At 44.8% G+C, this 17,618-nt stretch overlaps 1 protein-coding gene across 5 annotated transcripts in view; it reads left to right on the top strand.

Moving 5' to 3' along the window:
• Window positions 1-1,235: 1,235 nt before the first annotated feature.
• TAF12 (TATA-box binding protein associated factor 12) overlaps window positions 1,236-17,618 on the top strand; it is a 45,010-nt gene continuing 28,627 nt past the window's right edge. The window contains exons 1-2 of one of the 5 annotated variants that reach the window (XM_064363570.1): window positions 1,236-1,335; window positions 3,376-3,476. The gene's annotated coding sequence lies outside the window, so the exon portion shown is untranslated. Of the gene's footprint in view, window positions 1,336-1,378; window positions 3,081-3,375; window positions 3,477-8,638; window positions 8,752-17,618 lie in introns of those variants that run through there. The other 4 variants (XM_012439851.2, XM_012439850.2, XM_064363573.1 and 1 more) reach the window with 4 other exon arrangements.

The raw sequence follows: 17,618 nt of genomic DNA, 5'->3' as shown, positions 1-17,618 counted from the left end.
ACAGCCCAGGTTGCAAACTTTTTAAGGACCAGGATATCATCTGTCATAGACACCAGTTATGTATTCAGCACATAGCAAAAGCCTTGGCACACAAGACTCAATAAACACTTGTCAAATTAATGTATATACATTCAACCTGGGTCTTAAAAAAGAGGTATAGGCGTTCAATAACAAAAAGTGGTATGCCAGACCCTAAAAAGAATGGAGAGCAGTGGCAGGGAAATAAGGCTAGGAATGCAGCTTGGAGCCCAATGTTCATGAGGACTTGAATCTGAGAATTTGGATTGGGTGGCAGTGAAGAGCATGGATTGGGAGTGTGGTAGGATGAGGATTAGGAAGATAAAAAGACAGGGCAGGATGCCACACCAATTTGGGCAGCTCTTCCTGATTCCTGCTGGCAGATACTGTGGCTCACTCTGGGCTGTCACAGCTCTTTATAAATTTTTTGGTGTGTTTGTGGCTTCTTCTCCGACTTACTGTGAACCTCACAGATGCTGGAATTGTTCTTGCTTGCATGCCTAACATTCCAGGCTGGACAACAAGTAAAAAATACAGCAGTTCTCACCAAGCATTTGACAACTGAAAAACTGAAAGCATTAGAGATTGCTACAGGACAGGCTCTGGCGTAGGAGTGAGTTCTGAGTTCAAGCTGAGGCTCTGCACTTATTAGCTAGAACTTTGCTTAAGCACTCACAGGTCTCCTCTGATTAAATGGCGTAACGGAGGAGGTAAGCGGATTAGCATAATTCCTGGCAAACAGTAAGCATTCAACTGTATTGTTGAATTGACAGTTCACAGGTACAACCAACCGATCTCTCTCTTCTCCCAGTTCTTGTGCTGCCAACTTCCTTGTTGAGGTCCAACAGGATATCTATGGGGTAATGTGTCCCAGATGATATACTGGTCCTGACACCATGACAAAGACACCAACCAAAAATGGCGACCTCAAAGCCATCCGAGGGCGTCAATTACCCGTCCTGCTACCGACAGATAAATAAGCAGAGTCGGGAAGAGAAGCTAGTGAAGGATTCTTAACGCTGGGGTGGAATACGCAAAGCTCGCTCACGTTGCCACTCAATCACAAGCAGTTAAAAGCGCAAGCTGCGGAGTCTAGCTACATACAGCCCAATACAGCCACCACGTGTCGGAGGGCAGTCCGCGCCTGCGCTAGCGAGGCGCGCGCCCGCCTGCCGGAAGAGCCGCGCGTTTCCGGGTTGGAGGCGGGGAGCGGTGCCGGAAGTAGTCGGGGAGGGCCGCGCAGTCGGACCGGCTGCTGAGACGAACGCTACATTGGGGCAGTCTCCGCATATCATGGGGAGATAGACGCTGCTGCCTGTGAGTCCTGGGCCCTGGCAGTTGAGGAACAAGAGCGGGAGGAGGGAGTCAGGACCCAGACCTACAGTGGGTCAGCGTTCGAAGGTCCAGGTTGTGAACGAGATGGGGCTGTGAGGATTCAGGCTCTCGGGAAGGGACCGACTTGAGAGGATCGGGCTCGGAGAAGACGCGGCTTTGGGGACTCGGGCTCTAGACGGGACTTAGGGAACGGGAATGGATGTGAGTTCTCCAGCATCTGAGGGAAAGCGGTCTGAGAGGAACAGGATTATGAGAATCCGCACTCCTAAGAGGAGAGGGTCGGAAAAGAATGGGGCGTGAAGACGGGCTCCGGAGAGGTAAAAGTGGAGCGGTGAGGACTTGGGCTCCTAAGAGGCAGAAGCGGGACAGTGAAGACCCGGGCTCCTAAGGATTCAGAAACGGGGCAGCGAAGAGTTAGGTTCCTGAGGGGCAGAAGCAGACAGAGAAAACTTGAGTTTACACGGGAACAGAAGCGGGCAGTGAAGGCTGGGGCTTCTGTGGGGACGGGATCCCGGCTTTGAGACTCCGAGTTCCTAAGTCTCAGAACAGGGCTGTGAGCACCCGAGCTCCTAAAAGCCTTGGATCTAAGGGACCATGGATGTGAGATCAGCCTACAAAGTAAAGGGAAAGGGCTTGGAAAAGATTCAGTGATCCATTTTTTCTCGTATTCTCTGAACCCAGAGGGATAAAGGACGTATCAGGGGAAGACAACTTCTCCTTCGCACTGCCTACTTGGCTCTTGGCAGGCTTTCTTGTGTCAGATACTCAATCTAGGAAGCCCACATGCAAACATCTTCATTTTATACTTCATTCTTGGGAATCAGATGTGAAGTTGAAAACAGTTGAACAGTTGAAACTCAGTTATATACTTAATAAGTGCTTTAAATCCCATTCCACTCAACACTGAAGGAGCACAGATCTCTGCATCTCAAATAAAAGAATGTCAGTGATGGAAGGGTCCCAAAAGATCATCTCTTAAAAACTCCTATTTTACATTTAAAGTGTCTAAGTTTCAAAGAGACTTAGGATCACAGTGAGGCAATGGTTAGATCATAATTTTAATACAGTACCCTTCTATATGTAGCAAATGAGATGCTTGGTTAATGTGCCTTAAATAAATGCTTCTAGAATGTTTGCTTTATCTTCAAGCTCAGGAGGAAATTTTTTTTTTTAGGGCAGGGTCTCTGTCACTCAGGGTGAAGTGCAGTGGCTCAGTCTTGGCCACAGCACCCTCAACCTCTTTGACTCAAGCAATCTTCCCACCTATACCTCGTGAGTAGCTTGAACTACAGGCATGTACCACCACGCCCTGTTAATTCTTAATTTTTTTTTTTTTTAAAGATGGGGTTTCACCATGATGGCTAGGCTGGTCTTGAACTCCTGACCTCAGGTGATCCACCCACCCTAGCCTCCCAAAGTCCTAGGATTACAGACGTGAGCCACCGCGCCCAGCTCAATTTTTAAATTTTTTGTAGAGACAGGGTCTCACTGTATTGCCCAGGCTGGTCTCAAACTCCTAGGTGCAAGTGATCCTCTCCCACGTTGGCCTCCCAAAGTGCTGAGATTACAGGTATGAGTCACCTCGCCCCCTCCTCCAGTTTTGTTTGTTTTTGAGACAGAGTCACCCAGACTGGAGTGCAGTGGCAAGATCTCTGCTCACTACAATCTCTGCCTTCCTGGTTCAAATGATTCTTCTGCCTCAGCCTACCGAGTAGCTGGAATTACAGGTGTGTGTTGCAACGCCTGGCTAATTTTTGTATTTTCAGTAGAGACGGGGTTTTACCATGTTGGTCGGGCTGGTCTCGCACTCCTGACCTCAAGTGATCCACCACTGTCAGCCTCCCAAAGTGCTGAGATATAGGCGTGAGCCACTGTGCCTGGCCCAGTTTTTATTTCCAGTAAAAACTGGAAATTTTTACAGTTTGTGACAGTTTGAATGTGGTTAATGTATTGACATCAATATAGTGAATGTCACTTAATAGTAAGGAAATCTTTATTTTTATTTTTGTATTTTTGAGACAGGATCTTGTTCTGTTGCCCAGATTGGAGTACAGTGGCATCATCATAGTTTGCTGCAACCTATATTCTTGGGCTCAAGCACTCCTCCTGTGTCAACCTCCCAGGTAGGTGGGACTACAGGCATGAGCCACCACACCCAGCTAATTTTTTTTTGAGACGGAGTCTCGCTCTGTCGCCCAGGCTGGAGTGCAATGGTGCAGTCTCAGCTCACTGCAACCTCTGCCTCCTGGGTTTGAGCAATTGTGCCTTAGCCTCCCTAGTAGCTGGGTTTATAGGCGCCCGCCACCACATGTGGCTAATTTTTGTATTTTTGGTAGAGATGGGGTTTCACCATGTTGGCCAGACTGGTCCCGAACTCCTGACCTTGTTATCCTCCCACCTTAACCTCCCAAATTGCTGAGATTACAGGGCTGAGCCACTGCGCCTGGACAGCATGCAGTTAATTTTTAAATTTTTTTATAGAGACAGTGTTTGACTGTGTTGCCTAGGCTGGTGTTGAATTTTTGGCCTCAAGTGATCCTCCTGCCTTGGCCTCCCAAAATGTTGGGATTATAGGCATGAGCTACTGCTGCACCTGGCTGAACCTTTAAATAAAGCTCAGTGTTATTTGTTTATTTAACAAGCTGTTTGGAAAGTCATAAATAAGTGTGTACTCTCTCTCTCTCTCTCTCTCTATATATATATATATATATTTTTTTTTTTTGAGATGGAGTCTTGCTCTATCACCAGACTGGAGTGCAGTGGCGCAATCTCAGCTCACTGCAACCTCCGCCTCCTGGATTCAAGCGATTCTTCCGCCTTAGCCTCCGAGTAGCTGGGACCACAGGCATGTGCCACCATGCCCGGCTATTTTTTGTATTTTTAGTAGAGACGGGGTTTCACCATGTTGGCCAGGATGGTCTCGATCTCTTGACCTCATGATCCGCCTGCCTCGGCCTCCCAAAGTGCTGGGATTACAGGCGTGAGCCACCGCGCCCGGCCATGTACTATATTTTTAATACAAGCATTTATTAGAGATGGCCACTTTTGGGTAAGGATGGTGGGGAGAGTTGCACTAGTCACTTCCTTCAATATGACTCTCTTTTTCTGAAACCTACTCAGATTAACTAAGCACAGCTTAAGCACTTTCAAGTATTCTATGATTTAATTATCACAGCCCCACAAGTTAAATATTGTCAGTCCTGTTGTACAGATAATGAAATAGGTTTAGAGAGGTTAAGTACTTTGCCTGAAATCACACAGTACCAAGTGACCCAACCCCAGTCATGTGTGCCTCTGAAACTTTTTTCTACTTTTCTTTTTTTTTTTAAGAGATGGGATTTCACCATGTTGGTCAGGAGGCTGGGCTCAAACCCCTGACCTCCTGATCCACCCACCTCGGCCTCCCAAAGTGCTGGGATTACAGGTGTGAGCACCGTGACCAGCCACTTTTTTCTACTTTTCTAAGTGGATTCCTCTGTCTCAGTTTGCCCATCAGCAAACTAGAAGTAATAGTTATACAAAACGTATCATTGAACGAAAGCATCCCCCGCTTAAGGCTCCTCTAAATGTCAAGAACCAGAACTTATCAGGGTACTTATGTATTGTGGCATTTGAGGAGAATTAAATTGTTTTCACAGAAGCATAGATTATTCAAGATAGAAAAATGGGAACTTTGTAGAGCTTTTCCTTGCAATATAGTAAGACATATTTAATTTTAGATTTAGGAGACCAAGAAAGACTAATTTGGACTGGGCGTGGTGGCTCATGCCTCTAATTCCAGTACTTTGGGAAGCCAAGGCTGGTAGGTCACTGGAGGTCAGGAGTTGGAGACCAGCCTGGCCATCATGGCAAAACCCTGTTTCTACTAAAAATACAAAAATTAGCTGGGCATGGTGGCTCATGCCCAGAGTCCCAGCTACTCTGGAGACTGAGGTGGAAGAATTACTTGAACTCTGGAGGTGGAGGTTCCAATGAGCCAAGATTGTGTCACTGCCCTCCAGCCTGGATGACAGAATGAGACTCCATCTAAAAAAAAAAAAAAAAAAAGTAATTTGAAAAACAAGGGCTTAAATTTGATTAACTTCGTAGTTAATTATATCATGAACTAGATGTTTGGGGGAATTGGGCTAACTTAGTTAAAACTACTATTTTTTTCCCCAGGGTTAGTCTGTACTATTTGCAAGCACCTATACTATATACAAATGATCAAAACTTACACCAACTTATGAGGGAAAGCATACCCATGTCACCACTTCAAAGTACTTGATGGTTTAATTAATGATAATTTATTCCTGAGTTAACACCTTTACCTATACTTGCAAAATGTACTTTATTTCATTTGTGGCTCTAGCATTTGACATATTATAATAGGACTTCAGAATACCCAATCAGAAAATCATTGTGTTATAATTAGAGCAGATAGGAACATAGGACGTACTACTTTTTAATTTATTTTTATTTTGTTATTATTATTTTTTTGAAATGGAGTCTCTCTCTATCCTGCAGACTGGAGTGCAGTGGCTTGATCTCAGCTCACTGCAACCTCTGCCTCCTGGGTTCAAGTGATTCTCCTGCCTCAGCCTCCTGAGTAGCTGAGATTATAGGCACGCACCACCATACCCGGCTAATTTTTGTATTTTTAGTAGAGACGGGGTTTCACCATGTTGGTCACACTGGTCTCGAACTCTTGACCTCGTGATTCACCACCTCGGCCTCCCAAAATGCTGGGATTACAAGCATGAGCCACTGTGCCCAGCCAACATATTACCTTTTTTTTTTTTTTTGAGACAGAGTCTCGCTCTGTCGCCAGGCACCAGGCTGGAGTGCAGTGGCGCAATCTCGGCTCACTGAAACTTCCACCTCCCGGGTTCAAGTAATTCTCCTGCCTCAGCCTCCTGGGTAGCTGGGACTACAGGCGCACACCACCATGCCCAGCTAATTTTTTTGTATTTTTAGTAGAGACGGGGTTTCACCATGTTGGTCAGGCTGGTCTCAAACTCGTGACCTCATGATCTACCTGCCTCAGCCTCCCAAAGTTCTGGGATTACAAACATGAGCCATTGTGCCGAGCGAACAATTACCTTTTTTAAAAAAATAATAGAAATGGAGGCTGAGTGTGGTGGCTCACACCTGTAATCCCAACACTTGGGGAGGATGAGGCAGGCAGATCACTTGAGATCAGTAGTTTGAGAACACCCTGGCCAACGTTGTGAAACCCCGTCTGTGCTAAAAATACAAAAATCAGCTGGGTACAGTGGCGGGCACCTTTAATTCCAGCTACTCAGGAGGCTCTGGCAGGAGAACCGCTTGAACCCGGGAGATGGAGGTTGCAGTGAGCTGAGATCACGCCACTGCATTCCAGCCTGGGCAGCAGAGCAAGACTCTGTGTTAAAAAATAAAAGATTAGACCAGGCGCGGTGGCTCACTCTTGTAATCCCAGCACTTTGTGGGGCCAAGATGGGCAGATCACAAGGTCAGGAGATTGAGACCATCCTGCCTAACATGGTGAAACCCTGTCTCTACTAAAAATACAAAAAATTAGCCAGACGTGGTAGCACGTGCCTGTAGTTGCAGCTACTCTGGAGGCTGAAGCAGTAGACTCACTTGAACCTGGGAGGCGGAGGTTGCAGTGAGCCAAGATTATGCCACTGCACTCCAGAGTGAGACTCCGTCTCAAAAAATATATATAAAAATAAATAATCATTAAAAATAAATAAAACATTAAAATAAAATACAAAAATTAGCTGGATGTGGTAGACACCTGTCTTCCCAGCTTCTTGGAGGCTGAGGCAGGAGAATCCCTTGAACCCAGGAGGTGGAGGTTGCAGTGACCCAAGATCCCGCCACTGCACTATAGCCTGAGCAACGAGAGAGACTTCATCTCCAAAAAAATAAAAATAAATAAATATGCTTTATTAGGCCAAAAAAAAAAAAAAACAGAAAAAGAAATAAATAATAAAAACTGATAGGAGTGGGGTCTCACTACATTGCCCAGGCTGGTCTTGAACTCCTGTTGTCAAGTGATCCTTCTGCCTCTGCCTCCTGAAGTGCTGGGGCTGGGATTATAGGCATGAACCATGACACCTGGCCAAGACGTATTACTTTTTTTTTTTTTTTGCTCTTGTTGCCTAAGCTGGAGTGCAATGGCAAGATCCCAGCTCACCGCAACCTCTGCCTCCCAAGTTCAAGCAATTCTCCTACCTCAGCCTCCCAAGTAGCTGGGATTACAGGCCCCTGCCACCACACCCGGCTAGACATTACTTTTGATTGGAGTTCTTTATGGAAAGCCCCAAAATATTTTGTAGGCATCAGCAGTTTACAGGCTACACTGTGAAACAGGCGTGTTGGAGGCAGACAGACTTTGAAATCTCTATGTATAGACTTATATATAGATCTCATCACTACAAAAAAAATCTCTGTGTCAGACAGGGAGGTTTACGTAAAGAGGGCAAAAAAAAAAAAAAAAAGGAAAATCTTACACTGATTTTTTTTTTTCTTCTTTTTCTTCTTACACTGATTTTTAATACTGAAAAGGACTTTAGAATTTGCTTGGTCCAGCCAGGCGTGTTGATTCAGGCCTGTAATCCCAGCACTTTGGAAGGCTGAGACAGGCGGATCATGAGGTCAGGAGTTCAAAACCAGTCTGACCTACATGGTGAAACCCTATCTCTACTAAAAATACCGAAATTAGCTGGGTGTGGTGGTGAGCGCCTATAGTCCCAGCTACTCCAGAGGCTGAGGCAAGAGAATCACTTGAACCTGGGAGGCAGAGGTTACAGTGAGCCAAGATTTTGCCACTGCATTCTAGCCTGTGCGACAGAATGAGACTCCATCTCAAAAAAAGAATTTGCCTGGTCCAACTCCTAATTACAGATGTGGAAACTGACCAAACTTGGCACCCAGCCCTCTTGATTTGGATTTTGTACAGTACCTCTCATCAGCCTCCTGCTGACAGCTTGCTGCTACCATTTTTTTTTTTTCAATCCACCACCATTCTTTTGCTAATCTCTGAAGTCACAAGAATACTTATATGGTGCCAACAACACATGGATATGTGTGCTGGGTTAGTAGCAGGATGGATGATACACTGGTATTTCTTGAGAGATGGGGTCTTGCTTTATTGTCTAGGCTGGAGCATGGTGGCTAGCTACAGTCCTGATCACAAGGCACTGCAGCCTCGCACTCCTAGGCTCAAGTCATTTCATCACTTCAGACCCCATAGAAGCTGGGACTATACGTGTGCTATTGAGCAGTACTGTTGATTTTTTTTTTTTTCTTGAGACAGGGTTTTGCTTTGTCACCCATGCTGGAACACAGTGGTGCCATCACATCTACTGCTTCAATCTCCTGGACTCAAGCAATCCTCCATCTCAACCTCCCAAGTAGCTGAGACCACAGGTGCATGCCACCAAGCCTGGCTAATTTTTTGATTTTTTTTTTTTTTTTCGTGGCGACGAGATCGGAGACAGAGGGAAGAATTTATTTTATTTTATTTTTTTATTTTACTGTAATAGTCTGTTTTCAGAATATTTTTTAAAAAGAAAAAAAAAATATATATATATAGTGATGAGATCTCACTATGTTGCCCAGACTAGTCTGAAACTCCTAGGCTCATGTGATCCTCCCACTCAGCCTGCCAAACTGTTAGAATTATATGTATGAACCACTGAGCCCACCGTGTACTTCATTATTAACTTCAATTTTTCAGATGAGCAAATTGAGGCATAAAGAGTATATATAACTTGCTCAATACAGCTAAAAAGTTGTACAGTTGATACTTAAACCCAGTTACTGCCACCATAGTTCATATTCTTGACCACTGTACTGTATACTATACTACGTTTTAATCCCAGCTACTCGGGAGGCTGAGGCAGAGAATTGCTTGAATCCGGGAGGCAGAGATTACAGTGAGCCGAGATCACACCACTGCACTCCAGCCTTGGTGACAGAGTAAGACTCTATCTGAAAAAAAAAACAAAAAAAACCAAAATAGTCATTAAGTGAAGTCATACACCACAGTAATAGGGCTTTTATGCCAAGGCCAGTCCTCTTGATTCCAGTATTTTGCTTAAATAATAAATTACTAAATATTTCAGAGGTTAAAAAGTTTTGAAGTTTGAAGGCCATCTAGTCTTCTGTTCCCCTATTCCCTTCACTTTTTTTTGAGGCAGAGTTTCACTATTTTTGCCCAGGCTGGAGTGCAATAGTGCGATCTCTGCTCACTGCAACCCCTACCTCCTGGGTTCAAATGATTCTGCCTTAGCATCCCGAGTAGCTGGGATTGTAGGCATGTGCTACCACACTTGGCTAATGTGGAATTTTTAGTAAAGCTGGAGTTTCTCCGAGTTGATCAGGCTGGTCTCAAACTCCTGACCTCGGGTGATCCTCATGCCTCGGCCTCCCAAAGTGCTGGGATTACAGGCATGAGCCACCACTCCTGGCCTTTTAAAAAAAAATTTTTTTCTTGAGACAGAGTCGCACTCTGTCGTCCAGGTTGGAGTGCAATAGCGAGGTCTTGGCTCACTACAACCTCTGCCTCCTGTGTTCAAGCCATTCTCCTGCCTCAGCCTTCCGAGTAGCTGGGATTACAGGAACCCACCACCATGCCTGGCTAATTTTTGTATTTTTAGTAGAGACAGGGTTTCGCCATGTTGGTCAGGCTGATCTTGAACTCCTTAACTCAAGTGATCTGCCTGCCTTGGCCTCCCAAAGTGCTGGGGTTACAGGCATGAGCCATCGTGCCTGGCCTTGTTTTACTTTTTAAAATTTATTTTTGGCCAGGCACAGTGGCTCATACCTGTAATCCCAGCACTTTGGGAGGCCGAGGTAGGCGGATCACTTAAGGCCAGGAGTTCGAGACCACCCTGGCTAACATGGCCAAACCTGGTCTCTACTAAAAAGTATAAAAATTAGCCAGACATGGTGGCATGTGCCTGTAATCCCAGCTACTCTGGAGACTGAGGCAGGAGAATCACTTGAACCCAGGAGGTAGAGGTTTCAGTGAGCCAAGATTGGGCCCCAGCACTCTGGCCTGGGCAACAGAGTGAGATTCTGTCCCCCCACCAAAAAAAATTAGGCTGGGATTGTAATCCCAGCACATTTGGAGGCCAAGATGGGTAGATTACCTGAGGTCAGGAGTTTGCCACCAGTCTGACTAACATGGTGAAGCCCCATCTCTCCTAAATGAAAAAAAAATAGCCAGGCTTGGTGGCACATACCTGTAATCTGAGCTACTTGGGAGGCCAAGACAGGAGAATTGCTTACCTGGGAGGCATAGGTTGCAGTGAGCTGAGATCATGGCATTGCACTCCAGCCTGGGCAACAAGAGCAAAACTCCGTCAAAAAAGAATTTTTTAAAAAAATTTATATACAGTAGGCCAGGCGCGGTGGCTCACGCCTGTAATCCCAGGACTTTGGGAGGCCGAGATGGGTGGATCACGAGGTCAAGAGATCGAGACCATCCCGGTCAACATGGTGAAACCCCGCCTCTACTAAAAATACAAAAAATTAGCTGGGCATGGTGGCGCGTGCCTGTAATCCCAGCTACTCAGGAGGCTGAGGCAGGAGAATTGCCTGAACCCAGGAGGCGGAGGTTGCGGTGAGCCGAGATCGCGCCATTGCACTCCAGCCTGGGTAACAAGAGTGAAACTCTGTCTCAAAAAAAAAAAAAAAAATATATATATATATATATATATATACAGTAAAATTATTATGGGGGTATAGTCATAACTCATAGAATATGACAAATACATACTGTCATGTAAGCACCACAACACTCAAGATGTGGAACAATTTCACTCCCCACCCTTGCAGATTTAATCATGCTGCTCCTTTGTAGTCAAACACTCCTCTGCCCCAGACTCCTTAGCAGCCACTGATCTGTTTTCTAACCGTGTAACTTTTTTCCAGAGTGGTCTGTAGATTTATATAGCCATCTGAGCCTTGCCTTTTTCACTTAGCATGATACATCTGAGATTCATCTATGTTGTTGCATGTATTAGTAGTCTTTTGTTGTTATTGTTAAGACAGAGTCTTGGGCCAGGTGCAGTGGCTCACGCCTATAATCCCAGCACTTTGGGAGGCCGAGGCAGGTGGATCACAAGGTCAAGAGATCGAGACCATCCTGGTCAACATGGTGAAACCCTGTCTCTACTAAAAATTAGCTGGGCATGGTGGCACATGCTTGTAGTCCTAGCTACTCGGGAGGCTGAGGCAGGAGAATTGCTTGAACCCAGGAGGCGGAGGTTGTGGTGAGCCGAGATCGTGCCATTGCACTCCAGTCTGGGTAACAACAGCGAAACTCCATCTCAAAAAAAAAAAAAAAAAAAAAAAGTCAGAGTCTTACTTTGCTGCCCAGGCTGGAGTGCAATGTTTCGATCTCTGCACACTGCATCCTCTGCCTCCCGAGTTGAAGCGATTCTCCTGCCTCAGCCTCTCAAGTAGCTGAGATTACACACTTGAGCCACCATGCCCAGCTAGTTTTTGTATTTTTAGTGGGGACAGGGTTTCACCATGTTGGCCAGGCTGGTCTCAAACTCCTGACCTCAGGTGATCCACCCACCTCAGCCTCCCAAAGTGCTGGGATTACAGATGTGAGCTACTGCAACCAGCTTTTCCTTTCTATTACTGAGTATTCCATTGAATGGTTATACCATAATTTGTTTATCTCTTCACCATTTGAAGGACACCTGGATTGTTTTCAGTTTTCAGTGGTTGTGAATGATGTTGCTATAAACATTTATATACAGATTTTTGTGTGAATGTAAGTTTTCATTTCTCTGGAGTAAGTACCTAGGAGTGGGATTGCTGAGTCATGTAAGTATATGTTTAACTTTATGACCAAACTGTTTTCCAAAAAAACTATACCATTTTACATTCACAGCAGCAGTGTATGAGGATTTCAGTTCCTTTGCATCCTCTCCAGCATTGTTTTTGTTAAATTTTAGCTATTTTGTCTTATTTTATTATTATTATTTTTTAAGACATGGTTTCATCATGTTGCCCAAGCTGGTCTTGAACTCCTTAACTCAGGCAATCCACCCACCTCTGCCTCCCAAAGTACTAGCTAGGATTCCAGGCATCAGCCACCGCACCCGGCCATTTAGCTATTTTATATAGGTGTAATCCCATCTTCCTGATGACTAATGATATTGAGCATCTTTTCATGTGCGTATTTGCCATTTGTTTATCTTCTTTGATGAAAAGTCTGCTCAGATCTTTTGCCCATTTAAATAAATAAATTAAGTAAGTCAGAGTCTCATTATGTTACCCAGGCTTGTCTCAAACTCCTGAGCTCAAGCAATCCTCCTGCCTTGGCCTGCCAAAGTACTGGGATTACATGCATGAGCTATCATGCCCAGTCTGCCCATTTTTTTTCTTTTCTTTTCTTTTTTTTTTTTTTTTGAGAGACAGAGTCTTGCTCTGTTGCCCAGGCTGTAGAGCAGTGGTGTGATCTCAGCTCACCGCAACCTCTGCTTCCCAGGTTCCAGTGATTCTCCTGCCTCAGCTTCTCAAGTAGCTGGGACTATAGGCATGTACCAACAAACCCAGCTAATTTTTGTATTTTTTTAGTAGAGACTGGGTTTCACTATATGTTGGCCAGGCTGGTCTCGAACTCCTGACCTCAGGTGACCCACCCTCCAAGACCTTCCAAAGTGATGAGATTACAGACGTGAGCCACCATGCCAGGCTAAGTCTGCCCATTTTCTAAATTGGGTTCTTATTCTCTTATTGTTCAATTTGGGGAAAAAAAAATGTTTTTTTCCTCCCCCACCAGCCTTTGCAATGAAAATTCTTTATGTGTTCTGGATACAGGTCATTTGTTGGCTATGTGATTTATAAGTATTTTCTCCTAATCTATGACTTATCTTCTTATTGTCTTTTGAAGAGCGGAAGTTTTACATTTTGACTAAGTTCACACTATCAGTTTTTTTCTTTTGTGGATTGTGCTTTTGGTGTTGTATCTAAGTACTCTGACTAACCTGAAGTCTTGAAGAGTTTTCCTGTTTTCTTTAAAATGTTGCATATTTTTACATTACATCTGTGATCAGTTTTGAACTTTTTTTTGTTGTTGTTTTTTGTTTTTGAGATGGAGTCTGGAACTGCCACCCAGGCTAGAGTGCAGTGGTGCGATCTCAGCTCACTGCAACCTCCACCTCCCGGGTTCAAGTGATTCTCCTACCTCAGTCTCCTGAGTAGCTAGGATTACAGGTGCACACCACCATGCTCGGCTAATTTTTTTAGTTTTAGTGGAGACAAGGTTTCACCATGTTGGTCAGTCTGGTCTCGAACTCCTGATCCTACGCCTGCCTTGGCCTCCCAAAGTGCTGGGATTACAAGCATGAGCCACTGCGCCTGGCCCTGAATTTATTTTCGTGTAAATGTGGGCATGGAGGCTTGTGCCTATAATCCCAGCACTTTGGGAGGCTGAGGCTGGAGGATCACTTGAGCCCAAGAGTTTGAGAGCAGCCTGGGCAACATGATGATACCTCTTCTCTACAAAACATATAAAACGACTTGGCATTGTGGTGTGAATCTGTAGTTCCAGCTATTGGGGAAGCTGAGGTGGGAGGATAGCTTGAGTCCAGCTGGTTGACGCTGTAGTGAGCTATAATTACACCACTGCACTCCAGCCTAGGCCACAAAGCAAGACCCATCTCTAAAAAAATAAACAGATTAGAGTTGGGTGTGGTGTCTTTTGCACATAATCCCAGCTATTTGAGAGCTATTTGAGAAGCTGTGGGCTTGATAGAGGATTGATAGAGGCCAAGAGTTCAGGGCTGTCCTGGGCAAAATAGCAAGACACCTGTCTCTAAAAAAAATGAAAAAAATTAGCCAGGTGGGGCTTGCACTTGTAGTCCCAGCTACTCAAGAGACTGAAGCAAGAGGATTGCTTGAGCCCAGGATTTTGGGGGTAGAGTGAGCTGTGATTTCACCATGGCACTCCAGCCTAGACAACAGTGAGATCCCATCTCTTCAAACAAACAAAAAGGAATTCCAGCCGGGCTCGGTGGTGCGTGCCTATAGTCCCAGCTATTTGGGAGGCTGAGGCTGGAGGATTTCTTGAGTCCAGAAGTTCTGGACTGTAGTGCACTATGCCGATCGGCTGTCCGCACTAAGTTCGGCATCAATATGGTGACCTCCCGGGAGCGGGGGACCACCAGGTTGCCTAAGGAGGGGTGAACCGGCCCAGGTCGGAAATGGAGCAGGTCAAAACTCCTGTGCTGATCAGTAGTGGGATGGCGCCTGTGAATAGCCACTGCACTCCAGCCTGGGCAACATAGCGAGACCCCATCTCTTAAAAAAAAAAAAAAAAAATTACAAGGCCAGGCACAGTGGCTCATGCCTGTAATCCCAGCACTTTGGGAGGCCAAGGTGGGCAGATCACTTGAGGTCAGGAGTTGGAGACCAGCTTGACCAACGTGGGAAAACCCGGTCTCTGCTAATAATAGAAAAAAATTAGCTGGGTATGATGGTGTGCACCTGTAATCCCAGCTACTTGGGAGGCTAAGGCAGGAAAATTGCTTCAACCCAGGGGGCCAAGGTTTCAGTGAGCCGAGATCACGTCACTGCACTCCAGCCTGGGTGACAGAGTGAAACTGTGTCTCAGAAACAAACCAGAAAGAAAAGGGTATGATCTATTTCTTCAGAGAAAAAAATCCAAATAGTAGTTTATGTTAATTTTTTTTCCATAGGTAACATATGCACATAATACAGAATTTGGGGTGTACAGTGAAAAATAAGATTCTCCCATCTCGGTCTCATAGGCCACCCAGATACCACCATACCTCCTCCTCCCTCTGTTATCAGTTTCTTGTATCTTTCCAGGAATAATTTATGAATTTACAACTGTGTGTCTGTGTTTGTGTGTTTGTTTATTTTTGAGATGGAGTCTTGCTTTGTCACCCAGACTAGAGTGCACTGGTGCAATCTCAGCTCACTGCAACCTCCACCTCTTGGGTTCAAGCAATTATCCTGCCTCAGCCCCCTGAGTAGCTGTGATTACAGGCGCCCGCCACTGTGCCCGTCTAATTTTTGTATTTTTAGTAGAGATAGTGTTTCACCATCTTGGTCAGGTTGGTCTTGAACTCCTGACCTTGTCATCCACCTGCCTTAGCCTCCCAAAGTGCTGGGATTACAGGTGTGAGCCACCACACCTGGTCAATATGTGTGTTTTAATAAATGATAGCAAATTATTCTCCCATTCTATACCTTGCATTCATTCATTGAACAATTTATCTTGGAGACCATCTCATGAGCCTCCTCATTTGTTAAAAAAAAAAAAAAAAAGTTTATTTAGATCATTCACATATACAAATCACCAATTTAAAGCGTATGATTCGACAAACCACAGTGCTTCTGTTATTCATGTTAAAATAAAGTATGATTCAGTGTTTTATTTTTATTTTTATTTTTTTGAGATGGAGTTTCGGTCTTGTTACCCAGGCTGGAGTGCAATGGCGCGATCTCGGCTCACCGCAACCTCCGCCTCCTGGGTTCAGGCAATTCTCCTGCCTCAGCCTCCTGAGTAGCTGGGATTACAGGCACGCGCCAGCATGCCCAGCTAATTTTTTGTATTTTTAGTAGAGACGGGGTTTCACCATGTTGACCAGGATGGTCTCGATCTCTTGACCTAGTGATTCACCTGCCTCGGTTTTTGTTTTTTTTTTTAATACAGTCAGGGTTGTACAGCCATCACAACGTAATTTTAGATCAATTTTTTTATCCCCTAAAAGAAACCGAATACCCATTAGCAGTCAGTCACTATTCCTCTCCTACATGCCCTGGCCATAGGCAACCACTAATCTACTTTCTGTTTATGGGTTTACCTATTCTGGACATTTCATATACTTGGAATCATACAATATGTAGTCTTTTGTGACTAGCTTTTTTAGTTTTTTTTTTTTTTGAGATGGAGTCTTGCTCTGTCACCCAGGGTGGAATGCAGTGGCAAGACCTCAGCTCACTGCAACCTCCACCTCCCAGCTTCAAGAAATTCTTGTACCTCAGCCTCCTGAAGGATTACACACCCCCTGCCTGGCTAATTTTTGCATTTTTTTTGGTAGAGATGGGTTTCACCATATTGGCCAGGCTGGTCTTGAACTCAAGTTTTCCTTTCTGTAGGATGAATATCTAGGAGTACAGTGTTTTTCCTGGGGAGCTGGAGGGGTGTTTGATTTACTGTTCTTGGTTTTAGTATAATTTACATACAATAAAATGCACAGATCTTAAATGTTTAGTGGGAGGAGTTCGACAGTTGTATAAACCCATATATTGCCACCCACTCAAATGTGTTACATTTTTAAAATCCTACCATATCAAGGAATAGTTTAGGAAACTAACGGTAATGTTAGTCTGGCAGTGGGTGTCTGGTTATCATCTGTTTTGTTTTGTTTTTATAGGAAGAAATAGCTTGCTTAGCCAGAATTCAAAATTTGGAAGTATTGTTTGCTTTTCAGCAAGGTCAGTGACAGCAGTAAATTTTTGTCTAGTTTCTTAGGGAGAAACTGATTTTTTCCCTTCCCCAGAGGTTACACTTACTTCTTTCTTTTTTCTTTTTTCTTTTTTTTTTTTTTTTTTGAGACGGAGTCTCACTGTTGCCAGTGCAATGGCCTTATCTCGGCTCAGTGCAACCTCTGCCTCCCAGGTTCATGTCTCAGCCTCCTGACTAGCTGGGATTACAGGCTCATGCCACCATGCCCGACTAATCTACCTATTTTTAGTAGAGATGGGGTTTCACAATGTTGGCCAGGCTGGTCTCAAACTCTTGACCTCAGGTGATCCACCTGCCTCGCCCTCCCAAAGTGCTATGATTGCAGGCGTGAGCCACCATGCCCAGCCTCTACTTATTTCATTAAAGTGACGCTGGAGCTATTCCTTAAGGTTATTTCCTAATTTCATTCAACCTCACTGGAAACAAGAAAACAAAAAAAATCTTAATTTGGTAATGTGAATATTCGTATTTGGTACTATGTAGATAGGCCACATTTTTTTGTCTTCAAATCTTAAGGTCTCGGCTCACTGCACCTTCTGCCTCCTGGGTTCAAGGGATTCTCCTGCCTTAGCCTCCAGTAGCTGGGATTATAGGCGCCTGCCACCACACCCGGCTAATCTTTTGTAATTTTGGTAGAGACAGGTTTCACCATGGTTGGCCAGGCTGGTCTCGAACTCCTGATCTCAAGTGATCTGCCCACTTTGACCTCCCAAAGTGCTGGGATTACAGGCGTGAGCCACCGCACCCAGCCCTAAAAAAATTTTTTAAAGAG

Source organism: Aotus nancymaae, unplaced genomic scaffold (genome assembly GCF_030222135.1).
Source record: "Aotus nancymaae isolate 86718 unplaced genomic scaffold, 86718_ANA_hifiasm-v0.15.2.pri h1tg000053l, whole genome shotgun sequence".
NCBI classification, from domain to species: domain Eukaryota; kingdom Metazoa; phylum Chordata; class Mammalia; order Primates; family Aotidae; genus Aotus; species Aotus nancymaae.
This window is presented reverse-complemented; position numbering and strand designations above follow the sequence as displayed.